A 21,952-nucleotide genomic window follows, 5' to 3' on the forward strand; every position below is an offset into this window, starting at 1 on the left:
TTACCATTGTCCACTGTAGAAGGGCTGCTGACATCATCCATCATCCACCCACCTGTATACACCCCGAAGATCTATCAGGCATGTGGCACATGCAGTAACTGTTATACAGACCTGTGACTTGTATTCATCTGTACCCAGGATATGGTACAGTCAAGATGTCACCACAGTGCCATACCTTTGTAGGAAACAGCAGCACCAACAACCTGCTGACACATAGACACCTACAACAGAAACGGAATACATTATGGAGACCACAATCAGTCAGTGTTAATAACAGCTACAATGCATCATGGCTGGACAGCTACACATCCTGACATGTAAGCATTAAACTTTAGTGCTGAAAACATGTTACACAGCATTACATTGGTACACCTTAGTACATTCACCCTGTGCATCAGAACCATATTCGCCTTTCCCTGCATTGATGTTATGGATGACAAGGATGTGGCACAGGTATCGTTGTGGATTTGCCGGAGACCTAGGCTGAGCCATTTGGTTGACATCATGTGTGTGTGTTAGGGGGTTTCATTATTAATTGGGCTGTGCAGATGTGGTGTGTGTAGGTATGGGGTTGCCCTAGTTGTGTTGGTGATGTGTGTGTGTATGCATGCACACAATTCTGCCATGTGGCTGCCCTATACAGGGGTTTGTTGGACAGCTGCAGACCATACCTGGCAGGGTGTGCAGTTCCACATCTCTGGTCATGGACACGAGAATTGTGCCTGCTGGGGGTTCCACAGACACTACCAGGTACAAGGTCAAATATGGTACTCTCCCCTGATGATGGAAAATGTCTGCCGGATCCTGGTCCCTCTTGGGACTAGCCAGGGTCACATGCATGTGGCCTGCTATGTTGTGGTGTAGACAGCACCCCCCTGCAGTGCTGGTGCTGGTACTGCCACTACAGGAGCGGCTCTGACTTGCTGCATGTCCATGTCAACCTCCACCTGTTGGTGCTGCTGACCTACATCCACGTGGCTGTCACACTACTCCCACCATATGCTCAAGCACAGACATTGCACATTGTATTCCCACCATCTCACCCAACTGTCTGTCCAGGACCTCTGCAAAATAACTGTGGGCACCTGCAAGATCATGGATATTGTCAATAACAGCAGAATGAGTAGCCCTCTGAAGCCTCAGACCCTGTCTGGTATAACATTCCATACATGCCTGTGCCTCCATGATTGCCTGAAACGTGTCTGGTGACACCTGCTGTGGCACTTCTGCCAGGGGCATGATGACCAGCAGCCCTTCTACAAGTACCCCTGTACCTCGCCGGTCCTCCAGCTATGGCTGCTGTATGCAGACATATTTGCCATAGTCACCACACTGTCCTGTCCCATGCTACCACCTGCCAACTGTCCCTCATCTATGGCCACTGGTGATGGGGTATGTATAGGCAATGTGACTGTGTGCAGGGATGGGGTGGATAACAGTGGGATGTCAACCGATGGCACAGCTTCAGCCCCAGAGAACCCTGCCTGTGCCTCACCATACTGATCATCATTGTCAGAGTCTGTATGGGCACTAACATCAGTTTGCCTGCAGGAGGGCTCCTGACCCACCTCGCCACCTGTGAGGGGAAAACAAGAAACGCAATTTAAGACCTGTGCATCATTGCTTAACTGTGCACACACTCTCTCTCACACACACACACACACACACACACACACACACACACACACACACACACACACACACACACTTACTTACAGGTGAGGTTGCACAAAGATATTACACACAGACCTCTCATTACCCAACTGTCAACATGCATGACATATGGCACTCAACAGCATGCACTGCAGCTATAGTCAATCCTTGTTACCAACATCATACATCTCTCTGATGCATGATTTGTGTTAATAGGTGATGTCCCTTCCCCTGGACCACACTGCGCACATGTACACAGTATTGCTGTGCATCTGTTCAGCACCTTGGCATGTAATGTGCACCATACGTTACAGGTGTACACACCATTGCTGAATATGTATATGTGTGTCAGTTATGTTTGCTCTGCTGTTCACAGCCCCTGTGTGTTTGTCTGACACATACCTGGGATGATATGTGGGCATGCCTCATGTCTGATTTGTAGATCTCATCAGCGGTGCATGTATGAGTAATAAAATACAATTACACTGACAACCTTCAAAGCTTACTGTGGCTATGAGGAGTCTACACACCCTTATTGACATGACACCCTCTTCCCATGAGGCCACAATACTGCATATGTTAACATTACACAAACCTGATATGTGACATATGACCTGTGCAATCAAATGCAGTATCACACAAATGTGTTAGTTGTGCAGATGCTGATTGAGATGCATACAATATGTGGGTGCATAAGTGTGCACACCCATAACATGATTGTTTGTTGCATCAACTGTTAAATGTACTACAGCAGTCACTATTCCTGGAAGGGGTATACTAGCATGGCCCATCTGCACTTGCCAGTATTTGATCACTCTTCCCTACAAATGTCCCCCAACTCTGCCAGATTGCAAGGTCAACTCATGTGCACAGCCCTTGGAGGTCACACAGTGCCTTCACTATTGCAATGGAGTCAGGGTCATGTCTGCCACAATTCATGACCTTGACTGTGTGCAAATACAGCCATTCTTAGTTCACTGTTGTGTTTCAGGATGACACCCCTCCCCACCCTCAGCCTTTTTGCAGATGCTTGACAAGTATGGGCCACACATGAGTGTCATTTTGCAGTGTCCCAAATTCAGAACACCATGTGTATCGGCCTAGTCCATGCTAATGAATGGCAAGCATAGAGGTGTACACTGACACCAGCAAGGTACAGATGGGGATGGTGGCCCTGAGGTGGAGTGAGGTGTTGCTTGTGCAGCACATGTATCTTTATTAATACTGTCTGTAGATTTCAAACTTGGTCTTGATGCACAATTACACATTGAAACACATGCCTTTGGGAGATTTTTGATGCTATGCATATGCTACCTGTAGAGAGCCCAGGATGATGTTTCCTGTGGAACAACTTTCCCATCTGATTACCCTAACCCATAGGCCACACTTATGCAGAGTCCAGGCAATTGTCGACACAGGTATTGCACAGCCAGTACTTGCTAGACATTCGTGCAACTCCCTCAGTGTTGTGGCATATTTCTAGGCAGCCTCCATGACCAGTTTGCAACATGTGTTGTCATCTGTCTTGGATGGCCATCTGTTTATTTTCTACATTAATGTTGTCACATACTTCCTCGTCACATACATGACTGTCTGCACATCACATACTTCCTCGTCACATACATGACTGTCTGCACTGTTTGCCATGGTATATGCAATGGTGAGGTAAGGCTACATCTTCCACTCCTGCGTGCTACCTGTTGGATATGGGATCCATTCCATGGTTTGTAAGATGTGTGCAAGCCATGGCTGCCTCTGTTGCAGGTGTGTGGTCAAATGTGATGGACATACATCTTGGGCAGCAAACCATTTATTGGTGTGACACTGAGGACCTGTACCTGATGGAAGGTACATACTCATGAAGAGTGAATTGCTGTCAGTGCCTCAGAAGCTGCTTCTACAATATATTTGGAGTGTATGCACACATATGCTTCCAGTGTTTAAGGTATGTATTCCCCATATTTGCTTTCCTAACATAGGATTCCATATTACACATTCATTGCTCATGTTGGGATCACATTACAGGTTGCAAGGGTTGTGGAATGTGGTATTGTGATATGCCTTTATGTAGATCTGTAACAGTTGTCATTGTAATAGTGGTATATACACTGTTGTAGCACTGTCTAAGGGTGATGTTTCAGACATGTTCCTTCTGTAGGTCATTTGTCCCACCATTATGTTTATCTCTGTGCACACATTTTGCAATGACAGGCTGTTAGTTATACTGCAGGACTCTTGCATACCCTTCAGATATGCCACCATGATGACCACTGTGATGCAGTGCAGTTAGCAGCAACAATAAGTGAACATGCACAGCATGCATTATGGGTAGGTGTGTTAAATGTGTGCATGGCAAATACCGTGGCCATAACATGGCTGATGTTTTGGTAAACCTGAACAAAAAACATCATACTCACCAGCAACAGGTTGCTGCCCCAGAGGTATTCCAGAGGAACCTACATAGTTGTGTGAGAGATGTGATGTCAGTAGCCACACCTGTGGCATTGGTACAGGGTGGGAATAGCATTTTAGTACATCAACAGTACAAACCCACAATACTACAGATTATGTAAATCTGTTTATTACTACACTGCAGCAACAGACTATATATATTTTATCTCACATATGCGTGATGAAACTTTACAGATGTAGCTGGATAAGCAACAGTGGTCTACTGATGTGCTCTGTCACCTTACCTGCACGCTCCTCATCCATTGTTTGGGGAGCACCCACCTCCACAATGCTATCAGGTGGGTCTTGGCTTTGCTGGTGGGCAGGTGCCCTGAGGCTGGTGAGGCACTCCTCAGCATGTGTCAGGGGGGGCTGGATGGCTTGACCCTCACCTGTGGCTAGCTGGTCCCTCCTAACTGCAGCAGCATGCTGACGGGCGTGGTGAATGAGGTCAGTGCAGCGATGTCGGACCTGCTCAGAACTGTGGTTATGCAGGCCGACATCATTTACCCTGTGGATGAGCTCGTTCCACTGGGCAGTCCTATTCTGCAGATCATGGGCTGTATGACCAAAGAGGGTGTGGTTGTGCTGCACCAGGTAGTTGATAATCACATCATTTTCCTGGGGGGAATAAACTGGAAGCCGCTCTCTAGACATGGTACCGGAAAAACATAAAGAGGAAAAAAGGTCTGTGGATCTCATACTGCAAGGATATAATAACTGTTAATTGAAATCTCTGTCTCTCCCCATCATATCTGTAACAATAATCTGAACACACAACTCAATGGGTATGTTTACAGCAAACCTACTGTTGGGACATATATCGTATTGTACGACAAATATTGCAATGTGTTTCTAGTCATGTTCCATGTTGAAACACTATCATTGGTGGTCTGTTGTTAACAATGTCACCTGCATGCCATTTTAAGGGCCAATATGGTTCCATATATGCATGTCTTCTGTTTGTATGTGACTGCTCCAAATCTGGTGTTTTGACATGCCCATTCTAAAGTATGCAGACAAGCAATGCTAACTCAGTTCACCTCAGTTAATGCATTCTGGAGGACATACACATTTCTGTTTTTCAGGTACAAGTTAGATGACACACACCAGTATTTGGGATCACCTTTATTAGTTTTGACATTCTTATATGTGTACAACTCAGAAATCCACAATTACTATTCCTGCATGATCTGCACAGGGGAATGCTTTTAATTTCCATGGGGAAATCAACTACTACTACCCCCTCATCAACCTCACTACTTCCCCCTGAATCAGTAGCAAATGCCTTTAACACGTTTTTCACTGAAACTGTCAAATCTTTAGCCAACAATCTATCACCCTCCTCTTCTTATACAACCTCTTCTACTCATGTGAACTCGGCACCCCTAAAATTCGAGCCTATCCCCACAGACTATATCAAATCTTTACTTGAAAAACTAAAACCTACTACCCTTGCAACTGACCTACTCCCCACTGAATTCCTACAAAAGGCAGCTAAAGTAATAGCTTATCCTATTTCCATCCTAATCAACCATACAATTCAAGAATCCTACATCCCCTCCATCTGGAAAATCTTGCACATTATTCTACTTTATAAAGGAGGGAACTCCACAGAACTTTCTAACTACAGACCCATCACTATTCTATCTCCCCTAGCCAAAATAATGCAGAAATGCATACAGAAGCAACTATTAGCCCACCTCACCCACAACTCACTCCTAGCATCATCCCAGCATGGTTTCAGACCAGCCCATAGTACTACCACTGCCCTTCTCTCCTTCTCTCACACAATCAACCACAATCGTAATCAAAATCTGCTCTCCTCTGCCCTCTTCCTCGATCTATCTAAAGCATTCAACATGGTAAACCACAGGTTACTCTTAAACTCTCTAAACTCACTCTCAATAGACAAATCAGTATCCAACTGGTTCCACTCATACCTAAATTGTCGACAACAAGCTGTTTTGTGGAAAGATAATCTATCCCCCCTTCTACCTGTCACCCTTGGCGTTCCCCAAGGCTCCATTCTAGGTCCACTTCTTTTCTCTATTTTCATCAATGAACTACCCAAAACCATACCACAGGCAACTTCCATACAGTACGCAGACGATTCCACACTAATCTGCACTGCCTCTACTCCAGCAGAATTACAATCCCTAACCCAGTCTACCTTTAACAAAGTAGAAAACTGGCTCAATACTTATATACTCCTCCTGAACCCAAATAAAACCAAACTACTACTGTTCACTCCCACCCAAAAGCAAACACCACCAATATTTACAGTCTCTTCAAACAATGGAACCACAATTTCTCCTGAACCAAACACCAAACACCAAACTACTAGGTATAATCATTGGCAACAATCTTAGTTTTAACACCCACATAGACAAAACCATCAAAACAGTAAATAAAAAAATAGGATCTATGTACAGGATTAAGAAATATCTAACCCCAACCACCAGAACCATCATAGCTCGCACACATCTTCTGTCCTCGTTTCTCTATGCTTCACCCATCCTCACTAATCTATCTAAATCAAACCTCAACAAGATGATCAGCTGCTATAACAATATAGCTAGATTTGCCACAGGCTCCACATACAGAACCCACCATTGTAACAATCTTCACAAACTTGGTTGGCTAGAACTACCCAATCAAATAAACTACAACCAACTCATAGTTACTCATAAAATCCTATACCAACCAAACAGTACTCCAGTTCTAACTAACATTATCACCCCTTATAATATCCTAACATCCCTCCGCTCATCCAGCAGAATGCTAGTTCAAACTATAAAAGCAAACAACACCGCTGGAGATTCCTTGTTCTCCAACTTTACTGGAAAAAAATGGAACTCCCTTACTCCAGAAATAACTTCCAATAGCTCATTGCCTCAATTCAAAAAAGCTCTAAAAGCACACATGCTTTCACAATGGCTATGTCCCTGTTTAAACCCAGACTAAATAATCATTATCCCACAAACTTCTCTTAGCTTTCTTTCCTTACCAACTGTATAAGGGTATCCTTCAGTATATCTCTGCTAAATTCCTGACTATTCAATCTCTGCTTCATAAAGATTTTCATGTCTTAACTACAGACATTCAACTAATGTTTTGACTGTAACCCAGTGTTAACTTCCTAAGATCATTTTAACCTCCATTTCTCCCCCTAAATGGCTACAATAATTTTGTAAATAGATCTATTGCTATATCTTTGTTAAATACCTAATTATTTCTCACTAATATCTACATTTTTTTGATATTGGTACTAAATGTTTTTGTGAACTTTCAATTATTTACTGCTACTTTCATGTTAACTACTTAATTAGTTGCTACTATATATCAAAATCTCTATTAATATTGCTATTACATGTTTTGGATAACTTGGAGCTTTTCTCCCCGGGCCTCCGCTGAAAATGGATATGCATCCAGTCGGACTTTCCAGGTTAACAAATGTAAAATAAATAAATAAAATAAATAAATTTCTAAGTGTTACAGTAGCCCTGAAATGGCACTTTCTTGGCAGGTTCTCTCATACAGACTCATGCATATTCTAATATTCCTCTCCTGCATATTGTACCTTGTTTGCTACTGACATCTGTATTACACAGCAGCTGGGAATATTGCATTGTAATGCTTGCAGCCTGACACAGGCATTTATTCCTGACTTTTACAGCACAATTATATATACAGGCAGTACTACCATTACTATAATTTTGATTTCTTACTACTAATATTAGGGGGTATTGTGTACTCACCATACTTCCAACACAGCTGGGCCAGTCAATGGGCATGAGCCTCAACATTCTGAGACCTCTCTGCAGCAGCTTTATGGGGAGACATCACACATTAATCACACCTGCACAGTCACAAGTTGAACTTTTTCCATACTGAGTTAGAGATACTTAAGACTGCATACTTACAGAGAGGTGGGACATCCTGCGCTCGGGCTTCTTGGATCCACTGGTCCAACAGTGCACCCCTTCTCTGCTTCAGGTCATTATGGTGGTAACGTACCTGCTCACCAGTCCAGGGTATGCCAGTGGCACTGGTGAGATCGTGGGCAAGCTGGTCCCAGGTGTCCGCTTTGTACTGCGAGCCCTGGTACTGGGTCTGCAGCAGCCTGCAATCACATTTTTTTACTAGGAGCCCAACCATGACCCTGGACTCCTGGATACCCCAACGTTGCGCTCTGAAGCGAACACCTTCACCAACACCAGACATTTTGGTCCTGCTGTGAACAATCCCGAATGGCAATGGCTGTATTCCCACCTGTGCAGTTTAAATAGGGCAGTTTTCCTGCACTTTTTCTTGATTAGCTGGTTTTAATATGCTGAACTATGCTTAGCTCTGTGCAAATCCACATAGCAATGCTTACACCAGGTAAGCACAGCTGAAAGCCGGTAAGCAATGCTTACAGTAGCAAAGCATTGCTTAAATCTATTTTTTTCATTAAATATATAAAGTTCTTTTTACAGTTATATTTTACATATTTCCACCCCTACTGTGCTATACATGAGCCATATGATTGACATCTATCATTTAACTTCCTTAAAAGTTTTTAAATAAATTGGCAGAGGGGGGATTTGAACTGAGCATGTTCTACATGTTAAACCATGGCAGCATCATTATGCTACAGCTGCTTGATGATGTTTTGTATCACAGTAGCACTTGTCTGTCATTTTCAGGATTTCAGCCAGGCTAAGCATAGTGGTTCACCGCGCAAACAAGCTGAGCACCAGTTAAATTTTGGATTTATTTGATGAAAAAAATATTTTTTTAACCACCGACCATTATGACTATGTACTCTGTATGTGCTTAGGATGGGCTCTGTTAAGGTTAGTGAATATTGTAGGAGTGTTTGTGTTATTATTTATTTTTATTGTGCGAAATTAAATTAAACAGATTTTTATCTGTGCAGCAAGTGTGCTTGGTGGAACAGAAGAAACAGTTTTTTATCTATATTCCAGTGGAATTTTTGACTTCTTTTTGGCATGTGTGCTGCTGGCTTTTTTTGGTGGGGTGGTAAAATTTTTTCTTTGTAAGTGGTTACAAAATGTTTTTAAAAATGTTTATTATTGTCCTCTTGCCCTACTGCTTCCATGCATGTAGGGCAAGAGTGCATACATTCGGGGGTGTACACTTATAGGCTTCTGCCTTCTAGGTGTTTGTGTTTTTTTTTTCAGTGTCCACAGACACTGAAATGTTAGCTACTTACATTTCAGTGTCTGCAGACACTGGTTTAGTATATAATATTAGAGCCAGGCTCTAATATTATATACATTGACACTCATCTGTGTCACAAAGTGCCGTAGCACTTTCTGAGCAAATGCGGCGTGCTACATGTGCAGGCACTACTGTCACAAGCCACCGTGCTCATTCTGGTTCATGTCCATTTGGATTAAATAGCAGCATGCCTTTATGCATATGCAAGGCACGCTGCTATTCTAAATGGACTATTCTTGCACGGAGTTTTGTGAATCCTGGGGTTAGTTATTGTAGGTACAATACAGAGGGACTAAACCTTTTTGAAAAGCTGCACAAACTATGTGCAAAGCTGTGGATTGGTACAATTGCAACAGCGCATGAATTATTAATATAAATGTCATATGAACATATCATTTGATCATTTTTTATGAGTATATAAGCTGTGCATTTATTGGCCTAGTTAGTCTGATGAAGATTTCTGTGCACAATGAAAGCAATTACCTGTTTTTTGTGTGTATTTTAAGTAAAGCATTGAGAACACTTTATGGGTCTTTTCTTCTCCTATTTTGAGTTTGTTACAGTTCAACTTGACATTTCAGTTGTAAGACTAATTATGTCTATAGTTGGGGACAATTATTGACTTCTCAAACTGGAACAGGCGGAACTAATAAATGTGGGCAAAGTTATTGGAGTACATTTGTTGTTATGTCTATAATGTCTTTAGTTGAATAGTCATATCCTACTTCACAGTCATGTTCTAATTTTCAATAAATAAATAAATCATTTTGTCTGTGTGAATCCCAAGTTTTCCTTTCCCCTACAATTTTATAACCTAGACAATATTCTTTGTGTTTGTAGAGCTGGGGAGTATTATGTATATCTTTTGTACTAAGTTAACTTGACTTTTTTTCTTTGTGGTGTGTTTAAAATGAATGAAAATGTAAAAGTTGGAGAGGTGTAATGGACTTGCCAGATAGTTCCTTCCTACACTGCAAGGATAATAAATATATATCTAAGTCTGACCATATTATGTATACTAAATTATTTATATACAAGACTGGCTCATTTTGCTTTTTTTCCTCAGGAACTTCATTAGAATGTAAATAGTTATCTGTTGCAAAATAGTTTTAACCTTTACAATTTGGCAGTTATTTAGTGTGCCCTACGAAGGAAGGCTTAATCAATAACTAAGCAGCTGTACTGATTGAATAGTTTGTCATGCATAACTTGCTTCCTAGGTTGCTGGCTCCACTTATTGGAAAGAAAATGCCTCAAAGGAGTTTCCTGGGTCCGTCCTTTATTGGCTATATTTGCTTAAACTCTGTGCCTGAATTTTTAGCAGTGTAATTTCTCCTTTCATACGTCTTACAGATGAACCATAGCAACATATAATTTGAGTTAAACCCTGATAAATGATCACTTGTTTGGCTGCTTCTGGATATCATAAGGCTGAGGTTTACATTTGAATACCTTTGCCTATCAGATATTGCACTTTAGTTTCATGTTACTCAATAGCTACCTAATATAATTTCATAGACATCATTGATTAACTTTGGTTGTTTTTTTATGTCTTGCTAATTTGATGCAGTATATATTTTTTTTATGTTGAACAATTTTGTTGTTATTGTAGGTTCAGATTTTACCAGCAGGCATTTACCATATTGTCACACTCAGGAGTTTAGTGGGCCAGCCATGATAATTAAAACTTGGCGGATTATGTCTGAGGATTTATCTTGCATTTCTATGTTGCTGACAGGAGCAGCAGTATAGTGGGGCTGAGCAGTACTAGCAATTTGTGCTTCTGAATACCACTGTATATACTTCAGTGGGGATACAATTCCATGCTGTGAGTGGTGTGTTTCAAATGGATATAGTTCATTTAATCAAACATTCAAATACTGGAAAGGTCAAAACACCAATCCCAAATGATCAAACTATGTAACACTGAAAAAACCTATTTTATGTAGGTTATGCACGGGGGACATTTTTCTTCTGTCAGCATTTGTTTGCTCTTCTAAATGTTCTAGCATGTGAATGCTCAAACAAATAAATGGGATCTATTTTGAGTATATCTTTTAGGTATTTATCTGCTAGCTCCAGCTACTGGTTTTAGGATTATATCCTGAGGTGGGAGACTAGCAGGATTGGTATTCTCTTTTCTGTTGTTATCTTGATTTTAAATTGTAGATCTTAAGGGGGCGGGTGAAGCAACTAATAAATACAGTACATGGAAGCATGGTTATTTTTTCAAGTTTTATTGAATTACATCAGGGCTGCGGATGGGGGGGGTTCAGGTGGGTATTTGTACATGGGAAGCTCACATGGTATTATGTTTGTTATATATACAAGTATACTAAAAAGGTATTGTCTGACTTTACTATTATATCTAGGAATATGTATTGTATACAGGTAAGTAGTAAAAGAAACCTACTCTTTGCATCTTTTGTATAGGACGAATACTAGTGTATGCCTCACACAAGAACCCCAGACCCATCCTTCTCAATTCAGCTTCTAAGGAGGAAGAGATGGGTCTCTAAATCTTTGCTTTGAATAAATCTACCAGTTATTCAGGGATGGCAAAACTGATTATATATATTTTTTCTTTTTCATGTGGTACTGACAAAGGAAGATACTGATGGTAGATTTCTGATTTTTGAGTGCATAAACCCAGCATTATGTTTCCACCTAACTTTAGTTTCTGTGTGTACACCTTGCTCTGACTGATCCAACTCATTCAAAGAACTTTTTCAGAACAGCTTTATGTTTGATAAATATGATTTATTTGAGTTGGGACTGGAATACGAGTCTAGGTTTGCCCTTGGACAAGTAGGATTTCCCTGCTCTATATAATACATGCAGTAGTCTTGTTTCAGGATTTTATGAATGGTCAACATTTACTTTGATCCTATTGGATATTTATATCCTTATGGAAGGATTTATTTTCAGCTTCAATCTATGTCTAGGATAGTTTTTTTCTCATCTCTCAATCTTCTCATAACCCTTCATTTTGCCAAGAGTCTTGTACATTTTTCTTTTATTCCTTGATTCATCTTTAAATTACTGTTGTTTCTAAAACCTGGTCTTTTTCTAATTGGAGGTTAAATCATAATAAACAAGAAGTGCTCAGACAAACTCTCTAACTGAAGCACACTTGTTTGATTAATAGGATGACAACATTCCCTTTGATATCAGATAGGTAACATTCTCATCAGTGAAACAGTAAAGCAACAATATCAAACATGTACATAGATGACTAATTAGAAACCAAAAGTTCTCTAGATAGTGCCTTAAGAAACACTTTTGACCATAATAAATATGGCTCTTTATTTGAGGACTAGCACCAACTTCTAATCAGACACTCTTTGAAACAGAAATTGGAAACAATATACAGAATCAGCTGCTGTCCCATCAAAAGTGTAGGTTGTTACTCTATTACACATTATTCAGCATAATGTGTGTAACTGAATTTTATTAGATATCTGTGAAGATAGTGACTAGTTCTCATGTTAAATACCAATATTTGTGTTTATTACCATCTTTATACCACTAATGATTTGATTAATCTTTGTGATGTACTTCTGATATCTACAGTGATTTTTGATGCAAATCAATGAAAAGTGTGATTATTAAAGTAATAAAAACAAGGATAACCAGATAAACAGAAAATACAAATAGAACATTATTGCAGGACACTAAAGAGGGAGAAAAGGACCTGTACCGATTAGCTAGACAGAGGGACAGAGCTGGGAAAGATGTGCAGCATGTAAGGGTGATAAAGGATAGTGAGGGAAAGGTACTCACAAGAGAGGAGAGTGTGTTGAGTAGATGGAAAGAGTATTTTGAGAGGCTGATGAATGAAGAGAATGAGAGAGAGAGAAGGTTGGATGATGTGGGGATAGTGAATCAGGAAGTGAAACAGATTAGCAAGGAGGAAGTAAGGGCAGCTATGAAGAGGATGAAGAATGGAAAGGCTGTTGGCCCAGATGACATACCAATGGAAGCATGGAGGTGCTTAGGAGAAATGGCAGTGGAATTTCTAACTAGATTGTTTAATGAAATTTTGGAAAGTCAGAGGATGCCTGAGGAGTGGAGAAAAAGTGTTTTGGTACCTATCTTTAAGAATAAGGGTGATGTGCAGAGCTGCAGTAACTACAGAGGGATAAAACTGATTAGTCACAGCTTGAAGTTATGGGAAAGAGTAGTGGAAGCAAGGTTAAGAAGGGAGGTGATGATTAGTGATCAGCAGTATGGTTTCATGCCAGGAAAGAGCACTACAGATGCAATGTTTGCTCTGAGAGTGTTGATGGAGAAATACAGAGAAGGTCAGAAGGAGTTGCATTGTGTCTTTGTAGACTTGGAGAAAGCATATGACAGGGTGCCTAGAGAAGAGTTGTGGTATTGTATGAGGAAGTCGGAGTGGCAGAGAAGTACGTAAGAGTGGTACAGGATATGTACGAGGGTAGTGTGACAGTGGTGAGGACTGCAGTGGGAGTGACAGATCCGTTTAAGGTGGAGGTGGGATTACATCAAGGATCAGCTCTGAGTCCTTTCTTATTTGCAGTGGTGATGGACAGGTTGACAGATGAGATCAGACAGGAGGCCCGTGGACTATGATGTTTGCAGATGACATTGTGATCTGTAGTGAGAGTAGGAATCAGGTTGAGGAGACTCTGGAGAGGTGGAGATATGCTCTAGAGAGCAGAGGAATGAGGGTCATCAGGGCTAAGACAGAATATATGTGTGTAAATGAGAGGGAGGGTAGAGGAATGGTGAGGATGCAGGGAGCAGAGTTGGTAAAGGTGGACGAGTTTAAGTACTTGGGATCAACAGTTCAGAGTAATGGTGAATGTGGAAGAGAGGTGAAGAAGAGTACAGGCAGGGTGGAATGGGTGGAGAAGAGTGTCAGGAGTGATTTGTGACAGACGGGTATCGGTAAGAGTGAAAGGGAAGGTCTACAAGAGTGTAGTGAGACCAGCTATGTTATATGGGTTGGAGACAGTGGCATTGACAAAAAGGCAGGAGTCGGAGCTGGATGTGGCAGAGTTAAAGATGTTAAGATTTGCAATCGGTGTGACTAGGATGGATAGGATTAGGAATCGGTATATTAGAGGGTCAGCTCATGTTGGACAGTTTGGAGACAAAGCAAGAGAGACGAGATTGCGTTGGTTTGGACATGTGCTGAGGAGGGATGATGGGTATATTGGGAAAAAGATGCTAAGGATGGAGCTGCCTGGTAAGAGGAATAGAGGAAGGCCTAAGATAAGGTTTATGGATGTGGTGAGAGAGGACATGCAGGCGGTTGGTGTGACAGAGCAAGATGCAGAGGATAGGAAGAAATGGAAAGAGATGATCCGCTGTGGCGACCCCTAACGGGAAAAGCCGAAAGAGAATGATGATGATTGCAGTTTTAAATCTTGAGGGGCAGTAAAATATGTTTATTAACAAAACCCATGAATGCAGAACTGAAGAGGTTTCCCCTGTGTATCTAATCTAAAACAGAATGCTACTAGCATAATACCACAAAACCTAAATATACAATGATGAATCCTTAAAACAGCATCATGTACAGTAAAGTAATATTTTGTAATATCAAATTAATGCTGAAACATTACAATCAATTATTTTAACTAATGAAATTGTAATGCAGGGAGCTGTGTATGTGTTTTGCTAGTGTTAAAAATGTACATGTACATATTCTACTCTACCTATACCAACATAATAACCACATGGATGTATGGGGGTGGGGTACAGGCCTGTGGGGTGCATATTTTATTTGTAGTGTTTTATTTCACAATAGTTCAACAATGCAAAATATTTTATTACATGCAATTGTAATTATTTTAAAATTTAATCTTTTGGATTTGATTTTATAGTATTTTGTTTTTACTGCTACTTGATCTTATGCATTTTAACCAATCTATGTTCCTGCCTTTAAAAGTGCCCTTCCTGCTCGGTAATGTTAATAGTATTTTGATGTTACAAGTGTCTCACAAAAAAATCATAATTAAATCTATTTCTGGTTTTCCAAACAATTTCTTTCTTTCTATTTTTTCCTTTCTGTCCTTCAATCCTTCTTTCTTTTCTGCGTACTGCAGCAAAAGACTCTGCTACTGGATTGGCTAAGCAGATAGGTGTCAGTAAATGTATTGTGATGTATTTTTACACATTTTAAGAATTTAAATTTTTTGAAGTTATACAATTTCAATGAATTCTGGCTGTATTTTGTAGACTTTACTAGTAATAATAACACTGATACTGGACAAAAAAAATTGACAGGGTTTATAACTAACATCAACATTTTTAAAAGAAAAATTTAAGAACGTTTAGTCTCTGTTTTTCTTCATTGCTTTTGTAGAATAATAACTAATGGAAAATGTATTAATATCCAGTTAAATACTGTAGAATAGGTGCTTTGAGATTGCCTGACATTAAAATTATACTAGCCTTTAGTAACATTAGCTGGACATTTTTGACACAGTTAATAAAACAAAATAACATTGTTAGGTCTTCTACTGAACATTACTTTTATGTACTGGAAGGTGTATGGCTTTCAGTTAGAAAAACATAGAATTAAATAAATAAAGACTTTAAAATCATTTAGGCCCAAACAGTCAATACAGAAACCATTACAACCTAATTTACAGCAGTCAAAACAGGACATGCCATTGCTTGCAATCAGTATAAGGCATGCAGAACAGTTAAGAAACCTAAGTAAGTTGCTGAAAAAATAGTCAGCCCTCTTCTAAAATCATCCTTCACAACTTAGCTATGCTTTTAAAGAAATTTAGGTATAACCTATAGCATACCTTTTGACTCGTGATTACCAATAATGTTTGGAGATTCTCAATCAATGTGAGCAGAGAAATTCAAGTCCTCTGGGATACAAGAGTAATGTTATTAAAGAAGATAAGATTCCACAACTAATAAAAGTTGTGTCATTAAGAGTAAAAGGTATAAAACCTGGACAGAAATTTACAATGTATCACACAGTCATACTGATAAATTAGACAAGTTAGAAGTTTAGTACAACACAACATGGCTGTGTAAGACACGTGACTCTAAAAATTGTGGGATTTAATGTAAAATGATTTCTAAATATTGGATGTAGTCAGCTCAATGGCACATATGGATAGAGTCCTGATAGGACTTAAGCAACTCAAATCTGATTAAAAACCTGTACACTGGCAGTCCAGGCCAGGGAGGGAGGAAGGGATGGAAATAAAATAACCATGTTGGATTGCCTTTTCCAGGGTGTGTGTGCGTGTGTGTGTGTGTGTGTGTGTGTGTGTGTGTGTGTGTGTGTGTGTGTGTGTGTGTGTGTGTGTGTGTGTGTGTGTGTGTGTGCGTGTCTGTGTGTGTGTGTGTGTGTGTGTGTGTGTGTGTGTGTGTGTGTGTGTGTGTGTGTGTGGTCTTGATACCATTGTGCCAAGCACAGACGTGCACAGGTAAGCAAATTCAGACAAGAAGAATATTGCACACGAGCGAAGCAGCAAGGGTTTGTAGGCTCAGCATAGCATGGCCTTGTACTGCTCTTCACAGAAAGCATGACCAGAAAATTCTCATAGCCCTCCCCTTATAGGGTGGTGACCAAATCTATAGCTTTAACAACTTCTTATTCACATCCTCTGATTCTGGAAGAATGGAAGGAATGAATGTATCTATCAGGGAAAGATTCAATAACCTTGGGGGCTAGGGACCAAAAAGATACTCAAAAACATAAGACCATTCAACATCCGTGAGAAGCCACAGAGGGGGATAAAAGCATTGAAATACATGTACAGCAAGTTGCACCAATTCTTAAAGCTGTACTCTATTTCACTGTGTATTGGGGTGAGATAAACTGAAAGAAGATTCTCCCCAAAAATGTACTCATTCCCAGAAAAAAATAGGGAACCAACTAAGCAAATCTTTCAAAGAGAAAGAAAAAGAGGTTTCTCAATTCCAAAGCTCTCAAGCTACAATTCAGCAGCTTTAAGATTTGTATGTAAAAATGTTGGATTTCAGTGCCTCACCACGGACTACTGTATTCTTAATGAATGTATTTGTAAAGGGTCTTCTGTAGCAAACAACACTTCAAAAAACAAATGCATGCAGTAACTGAAATTACAATCAGTTTTCTGGAAGTATCCCAGTATGTGAGAAATCAGTTGAAAATGCATTTACTTGGAATGTAAACATAAGTTTGTTTACTCTATTGCAAAAGGAAGTGACAAACTCTTAAACTGCTTTCCTCAGCTTACCTTTACTTGCTTGAGTACTCACATCACAGCTGCTCAGGCATAACTTTTTGAGGCTGTAATTGCTCGTATGCTGTCGCTAACTTCACATAGGAAACATTTTCTATTGCTTAAAATAAGCTGAGTTTTAGCTTCTCCAAATCTTGCAGCATCCTGAAGAAAGTACAACACAAGTTCTTCATTACTTGTCACTGATCAGCATTTCTACTAGATATGAGAATAGTAAAATAAGGCAGGGCATGGAAGCAAAGGGGCGGATGAAGTGTGGCTTGCCCCTCCCAACAAATATGCTTTTTGAACTGTTTTTTTATGATAAATGTTTTTATAAGTGTACAAGTTTGAGTACCTATGCTTTAAGTCATTCACACCTGTTAGCATTCAATTAATGAGGTGTCAGATCCCTTTGGGTTGGCAGGCAGCTGCCGGGATCTTCAAATCACTGTAAATTCAAGTGTGAGAAAAATCTTCTACAATGAACAACAAAAGAGCATTTTGCCTTATTTGTTCAGTTTAGACATGCTTTATTCACATTTAAAGTGCTTAATCACACCAGTGAATACTATTAATTCAGTACTTTGATTAAACTGCATTGTAACAACAGGTTTTCTGTGAAATCTGACACTGAAGTGCTGAAGACCTAATTGGAGCAAGGCAGCTTGCACAACTAGCACTACCGGGGTGGAGAAGAGGGGGTCATGGTCAGGACTGGATTTCATCATTTTTTTTGTACTTTAGCTGTCTTTTATAAAAATTGTTTTCTAGGCAGTTGTGATATGAGATCTGCAGCATTGAGGAGTCATAGTGCATCCATTTTCTCATATTATAGCCAAGACTCTGCTGTCATCTACATGCTTGTATGTATACTGCAATAGTACTGTAGCTTGCTACAGATCACTCACCATGGCCCAGGACCCCCATTCCGCATTTCTGGAGACACTGGGAATTATGAAGGTCCTACCAAACACCTTAATACTGGGTGATTTCAATTACCCAAACATAAACTGGGAGAACTACTCAAGTACTAACTCCCTTGCCCAACCCTTCCTAGAATTTATAAACTCGAATGCCCTGGATCAACTGGTCAACACCCCCACCAGAGGGAACAACATATTGGACCTGGTCATCACCAACATGGGCGACCGGTGTTCCACACCAGAGGTCAACCCCTCGCTGGTTAGATCAGACCATAGACTAATCACTCTGGATATTCACATTCTGCCCCCACCCCCAATCAAGGAAACCACCATGAAAAACATTTCAAAAGCAAACTTCACGTTACTTAAGACCGAGGTGGAAAGTTTCACAGCCCACATGCTAAAGGACAATGCTGTCCAAGCTTCTGAAACCTTTACAAAGGCACTCTGTGAGCATCTGCAGGAATGCATGGATCATGCTATCCCAAGTAAAACCAAGACTCACTCCTCCAGGAAAAGCAAACCAATCTGGTGGACCCCTGCCATAAACAAGCTATAAAGCAGAAGGAGGAAACTAGTACAGAAAAGAGTAAAATCCCAAGAAGGAAAGACATCCCTGATCAGTATCAGCAAGAAACTACGATCCCTCATTAAATCATCCATGGCTAGTTTCGAAAGAAAAATTGCAAATGACTCCAAAGATAACCACAAAGCGTTCTTTAGCTATGTCAAGAACCTAAGTGGAAACTCTCAGATCTGCTCTGAGTTAGCACAGAATGGCACAAAATACACTGAACCGACTGATATTGCAAACATTCTGGCAGACAGGTTTAGTGCAAACTTCACCCCTCTCTCACCCCCTAAAGGGCCCATAACCATACCAGAAGAATGTAGGGCCCCATCAATCACTGACACACAGGTTAAAACAGCTCTATCCAAAGCCAAAAACACAGCTTCAATGGGACCGGACGGGGTCCCAGGCTGTGTCTTACAAGAGCTCCAAAATGAACTAACCCCTAACCTAAACACACTGTTCAAACTCAGCCTCTCTACAGGCTACGTACCCACAGAGTGGCACACAGCAACAGTTATCCCGCTCCACAAAGGTAGAGCCACAACGGACCCTGGGAACTATCGCCCTATAAGCCTGACTAGCCTGGTCTGCAAGGCTATGGAATGCATCATTATGGAACTCATTAACAGAGACATTGGGAACCTCCAAACATTGGACCCTACCCAGTTTGGTTTTGTCAAGGGCAGATCATGCCTCCTAAACCTGTTGACTTCTTTGAGACGGTTACCAAGGCATTAGATGAGGGAAAGGAGGTCCACACAGCCTACCTAGACCTTGCAAAGGCTTTCGGCACCATTCCTCATTCTAGTATTATAGACAAGCTCACCAGCTTGAACATAAACCCCCTATGTCACGAGATGGGCTGCCAGCTGGCTCATGGATAGAACCCACATGATGAGAGTTGCAGGCTCTACGTCCGACTCTAAACTGGTTACAAGTGGTGTCCCCCAGGGCTCAGTCCTAGGACCCCTCCTGTTTGGTATATACTTCTCAGAGGTACAGGCAAACATAGGAGGACTATGGCTGATCAAGTTCACAGACGACTGCAAACTAGGGGCCATAATTGATTCTCCGGCTGATACAGACACCCTCCAGATGGGTCTCACTGAGACAGATACCTGGTGTCAAAATCATGGCCTCAAGCTAAATGCCAAAAAGTACATAGTCATCTCCTTTGGAAAAAACAAAGTACCCATGAACTACCACATAGGTGGTAGTCCCCTAAATACAGAAAATGTAATAAGGGATCTGGGGACCCAAGTAGATAGTAATCTTTCCTTTGATAATCATATTGCCAAGGTGGTTAGAAAATCCTTCTATGTGGCCCACCTAATCACAAAAGGGTTCGCATCTAGAACAAAAGAGGTTATTGTGCCTCTCTACTCATCACTCATTAGACCCATCATAGAATACAACGCCCCATTTGGGATGTACCTTACAACACCTGCAACAGCTGAAAAGGCCACAAAAGTACCTCACCAAGAGGATTACTGACCTCAAACAGATGCCCTATGCAGCCTGACTCAAGAAACTCCAGCTGTACTCGGTTGCATACCACTTACTCAGAGGTGATCTCTGCCTGACATACAAGGCCATGTCCAACACAGAATTGATGGACATGCTCTACCTAAAAAAAAACAAATCCCAGAGAGCCACACGCTCTAGAGATATAAACCTCACCACAATGATAAATAGGACATGCTGGAGGGATATATTCCTATCCCAGAGACTCCCCATGCTTTGGAACAGGATTCCAATATACATCAGGCAGAGCCCCTCACTAACACTCTTCAAGAGAAACCTTGACGAATGGCTCTGCTGGCAGTGGTGCAGGGAACTGATGGCTCTGCTGGACAGAGGCACAGGGAACTAATCTAAGGGGGTGGCAAAAGCCAACACATTCTGGCTGGGCTTATAAATGCCCTCGGGCAGATAGCCTAGTACTTAGCTATGAACCTAATACATAGGTAACATCTCAATACAGATTCATGCTAACAAATAAATGCTTGAATAATATTATCCCTGCTCAGCAGGGTAACATTTAAAATCAGCAGACAATAAGTAAAAGGTATATTCTGCAGGCATTATGATTGGATTCTCTCTTTTTTAATTTCTCCAAGTCTTTTTGGTTTCTAATACCATCACGGGAATGGACCCCATTCCTAAGTCAAAGTACGATTAAAGTTCATGAAATTAGTATTGTTTCACTCTTTGACATTAGCCAAAAGTGCTCTTCGGAGCACCTACAATGTGCCCAGTAATGACTCCTTCTGCAATTCGTATGGTGTTACATGAATTGGTCACATATCTAAATACGATTGCAGATTCTTTTTTATAAGACCAGTTGCTCCTACTACTATTGGAACTGTCTGGGCATCTTTCTTCCACATGGCTCTCATTTCTGCCTGCAAATCAAGGTATTTTATGACTTTGTGTCTCTCTGTACGCAAGACACTGTAGTCACTAGGTGTGGCGATTTCAATGATCAATGCTACTTTTGTCTTCTTTTCTTGGACCACTATATCTGGTTTTCTAGTATCTATCTTTTGAACTGTTGGTATTGAGTGATCCCATGTGATGTAAACTTCATCATTTTCTATGTTTCTTTGTAGCTCATGTTTCCAGTGTTTTTCAGCCACTTCATTACCATAATGTTTGCACAATCTCCAATGCAACAATCTCGCCACATTATTATGCCTTTCAGTATACAGTCCCTCTGCCATTAGAGAGTCACAACCAGCAATAAGGTGTGTGACTGTTTCCAGTTCGGTTCCACAAAACCTACATGTCTGTTTCTCCGAAATGTTCAATGAACTTAGTAAACCAGCGTGTACGTAGCCCACTATCTTTGGCTGCCAATATTAACCTTTCATTTCTTGATGTAAATTCACCTCTCCTTAACCATTCCTGCG

This window comes from Protopterus annectens, chromosome 3.part0, assembly GCF_019279795.1.
Source record: "Protopterus annectens isolate FY-2018-M chromosome 3.part0, PAN1.0, whole genome shotgun sequence".
Taxonomy (NCBI): domain Eukaryota; kingdom Metazoa; phylum Chordata; order Ceratodontiformes; family Protopteridae; genus Protopterus; species Protopterus annectens.